The sequence below is a fragment of the Psammomys obesus genome, unplaced genomic scaffold (genome assembly GCF_907164565.1).
Source record: "Psammomys obesus unplaced genomic scaffold, mPsaObe1.curated_primary_1811, whole genome shotgun sequence".
Classification (NCBI taxonomy): Eukaryota; Metazoa; Chordata; class Mammalia; order Rodentia; family Muridae; genus Psammomys; species Psammomys obesus.
In genome coordinates this window covers 24,146-28,994 of record NW_026594354.1, presented here as the reverse complement: position 1 = coordinate 28,994, position 4,849 = coordinate 24,146, and positions in this window count along the sequence as shown.

Sequence of the window (4,849 nt, the reverse complement as noted above, 5' to 3'; positions counted from 1 at the left end):
GGCTAATGGATCTATTTTATTTTCCTGGTAGTACGAAGTTGAGTGACAGAAATAATGTGAATATCACTTTCAGTCTCAGTCTTACATTGTTTATTTGGTGGCTAAGGTTTAGCTACTCACCTTCCTAACCATTTAAAACCATCATTATAAATCAGCTCTTTCCTTTGGACAGGATGATTACTATTATGAACATATAAGAGTAATACATATTTTAATGTCCTTGTTTTATTCCACAAGAAATAAAATGCCGCTAGAGACCATTAAAATAAAGTCATGGGCTAGATAAATGGTCCAACAGTTAAGAACCGGCTGCTCTTCTAGTGGACTGAGGTTCAATTCCCATCACCTACATATCAGCTCATAATCTTCTAAAGTTCCATTCCCAGAGCATCAAATGCCCTCTTCTTTCCTCCAAGGGCACTCAACACATGTGGTGCACAGGCACACATGCAGATAAAACACCCATACACACACACACACACACACACACACACACACACACACACACACAGTCAGAGAAAGAGAGACAGACAGACAGACAGAAGGAGAGAGAGTCGGTATGTGATTACATTAAGGGCTATAAACTAAAGAGGTAGCCTATGTTGACTTAATTTTTGACACAGATGAAATGTAATATATGCTTTTACGCATATACATATATAACCACATATATGCATACTTTGTGGAATATTATACTTGAATACCATTTGAGCAATATACGTAAATTACCTAGACATATAATGAAAAAGAACATTAGAAGTCAGCTAGGACCTGTTTACAGTGTGGCCCCTGGGCCATGAGCACAGACATCCCCTGGGAGAATATTGTCAAGCCTAGTCTAGGAGTATTAGGCCAATGCTCTGTTTAAAAAGATCCCTTGGAGGCTGCATCCGAAAATTTGAGGAGTGTCGGTCAGGTTTATGCATGAAATAATCGAAATTCAGAGAGAATAAATGACTTTTTTAACCTCAGATGTCATTGTTCTAGCAAATTTCAGAAAGAGGGCTGTCAAGATGGCTCAGAGGCTAAGGATGCTTGTTATCCAGCCAAATGACTGCAGTAGAATCCTCTGAACTGGTGGGAGGACAGGACCAACTCCCGTAAGCTGTCCTCAGACTTTCACATGCACTCTCCAATGCACATACACACAGGCACATGAAATAAATAAAATGTAATTAAAATTTTAACTGAAGCACTCCGGAAAGAAAGGGGACTCCATTAAGATGAATCACAACACAAAGATTCCTAGAAATAAAATATTAATGAAAATTATTCAAGTACCAAACATGTTATGCTTTGTCAGTAGAGTTGTTCTATTTTGTTTTCTTTCTCGTGTATTTTTGTGTGTATGTATGTGCCTGTGTGAGTTTATGTGCACGGTGTGCCTGTGAATGTCCATGGAAGCCCAAAGGTGGCATGGGATGCTTTAGAGCTAGAGCTACAGGCAGTTGTATCATGTGGATGCTGGGGATGGAATCCAGGTCTTCTGCAAAAGCAGAAAGTGCTTTTAACCCCCTGATCCATATTTCCAAACCAGTGAATTTGTTCTTTATTTCTTCTTTTCAGTTGAAATATAGCCAACCATAATCAAAATATGATTAAAAATAATTCTTGCATTTCAGTCTTATAGTATGTATCAGAAATGTAGAAGTTTAGTGATGATTACATAACAAACTTAGGTATGCAATAAAGGAAACAATGCTTCTATAATTGAAATTAACTTCTACTTTGGGCTCGCCTAAACTTTGATGTTAAGTAAATTGGCATCCTTGTCCTTTCTCCTAGGTTATGTCACCTTTTTTTTCCCTTAAGTCAATAGATTCAGATTTCCCAGTATGTCAATAGATTCAGAGGTAGAAGGGCTAACCATCTGCTTCTCATCGGACTTTCAGAAATATTCATCATTATTTGGTTCTTGGATATGACTAATTTAGGTCATATCTCAATGTCAAGCTGAGTCCTTATTAGTCTGTCTGCCACTCCTTTCACCACTGAGTCGATGCTTGGAGATATCATATTAATTCCAAAACCAAATCCTCACTTATAAAGCTTTCTGCAGTCACAAACTCCAGATATGTATACAGTGAATTTTAGCCCCCAGAACAGCAACATAGTGGGTTATTTACCAGCCAGCAGTTGTCTACATATCTCCCTACTTCAGAGAAAGCCTGCACCACTCACCTTTGTACCCTGTAGAGTACCTGCTATCCACTTACTTACCTATTTGATAAATATAAGCTGAGTGGTGACTATGTCCTAGGCATAAGAAAAGCATCTTCTACCGTGAAAGAGCTTTCATTATTAAGTGACTGAAAATAGACTTTAAATAAGTAACAAATAAACAAATGGAATATGCATGTCCATTATGTGAAATAAGGGTGAATATCATCACACGGTTAATAAAAACAAAATGATCTTGTGTAGGTGGTCTTTTCTACCTTGTGGTTTCCTCTTTTTTACATCCTGTATCCCCCCGGTTTCATTCCCTATCATGAGATAGGAGAGAAGGAAAGAGGGAGAGGAGAGAGAGAGAGAGACATCCCTGAATCCAATTTCTTTCCTTTTGTTTCTTCTTTGAGCACAACTACTAATAAACCACAACCAAACCCCCTGAAGGGTCAACAACCACCCACCAACTGACCCCTCTCAGAGCCCTCGCCCTCTTGAAAGTTCTGAATTCCAAATGTCACACAATCCCAGAAATTAACAGCGCCTTGCAAAACCACACTTCTGTTACTGCACTAGGCAAATCATAGTCAGCTGCTGTGAACACTCCAAAGCAGTCCCATATCGCCACACCTGGGATGAAAACTAAAACATATTCTTATAATATTTCTGTGTTTAAAAACAAAATTCCATAATTCTCACTACAAGCTTGTGACCCTGATGTGCTAGAAGTCTCATGTGTATGATCTGAACACATCCAATTCACATCATCTATTGACACTCACTAATTTCATTGTAGACTTCATAGCTCGTGGAAATAATTCTGTTCTGTAAGTACACACACAACAGTGGAATTTTGAGCTTTAATCTGTCCATTTGGCAGAAATTCTTGTCAGTCCAATAGTCAAAAATGAGGTCAGTAGAATAGTAGAAATTCCAACAGCCACCACCTACCTTAGAGTTCCCCTCCACAGTAACCCTCCAGCAGCCCTCTTCTCTTCACATTTTCCATCCACTCTCACTCTGAATAAGAAATTCAGCTTATTCCTGGAGAGAAACAAGGCTAGGAGGAGAAGTGGCAGTCACTAATTAAAATTCAATAATGGTTGGTCTTGGTATTGGGAAGTTATGGTATGCCATTCCCAGCAATTTTCAATACTTCTCAGTACTCTGAGGTTTACCCTTCACTCATAATCATCATCAATAATATCACCAAAGTACACTACAGCCAAGTTAGAAGAAACAGTCTGTAACCTTGAAATAGTCCTTAGTAGGCTTGAAAACTGAAGGGCTTTCAAATGGCAGTCTTGGTTCTTAGGAATAAACTGGAAGAATCCCATGTAGATTCTCTCTGTGACTTAGTGCTTTGGTTTGTTTTACTGATAGTAAAATAGGACGTGATTTCCTTTGCAGTAGTAACAGCAACAATGAAGCTAAATTCTTCCATTTTGTTTTCAGACAGCTTGAAAAATGGTAGACTTGGCTTATCTTCTGCAATTGATGTTACATTTATGTGTGTAGGTAAAATATAGAATTAGGAAAGAAGGCAGGAAAAAAAAGAAGCTTTTCTTTCATATATAATCCTAGTTTGAACAAGTATCCAGGGATAGTTAACAAATAGATAAAATAATAATAGACAGATAAAATAATAAATTATGTGAAGATGTTTTTGAGATATATTCATATTTACTATAGGGTTTTTTGTTTTTATTTTTCTCTTTATCTTGTTTTTGCTTTGTATTTCTCCAAAGACCAGGAGTCAAGCCATGAATCTCATTTCTAGAAATAACAACTAAAACATACACCAATAACAAAGAATGGGCTGAGTTGGCCACTTTAGAGTCAATACCACTCAAAGAAGAGTCTCACAAGAGATTCAAAGTCCCACAACACTCAAAATCATGTATAGAATAGGAACTGGGGATGGTTATACACACCTATAATACCTGCACTCAAGGGAAAGATAGAGGATGGAAGATCAGTAGTTCAAAGTTATATTCAGCTACATAATATGATTCATATTCAGAAAATAAATCACAAAAAATAACTGAAACTAGCTAGGCACAATACCACATGTCTGTAATTTCAGCACCTGAAAAGTGTAAACAGGATGGTCAGGATAATTCAAGGTCAGCTTCAACTACATAGCAAGTTTGAGGTCAGCCTGCGCTACATGACAGCCTGTCTTAAAAAATTAAAATAAGGGGGGAGCCAAGATGGCGGCGCTGGGAGAGCATAAAAGTTCAACCAACAAAAGCCAGAGCAACATGCCATCTCCAGAACCCAGTTATCCAGGGGCAACTAGCCCTAGACACCCCAGCATAACTGAAATTCAAGAAGATGACCTAACATCTATGCTCATGAAGAAGATAACAGAGGAAACAAATAAAATATGAAAAGAAATAGAGGAAGCTGCAGTCAAACAGTTTGTGGCCTTTAGAGAGGAAATGCTTAAATCACTGAATGAAATAAAAGAAACAGAGGATTGTTCAAACAAACAGCTGAAGGAATTGATGGAAAAACAAGAAAATACAGTAAGACAGGTGAAGGAAACCAACAAAATGGCTCAAGACCTGAAATAGAATTGGAAAAATTAAAAAAAAAAAACACAAATGGAAGAAATTGTGGAGAGAAAGAACTTAGGGAAGAAAGCAGGAACTACAGAGGTTAGCATAACCAATAG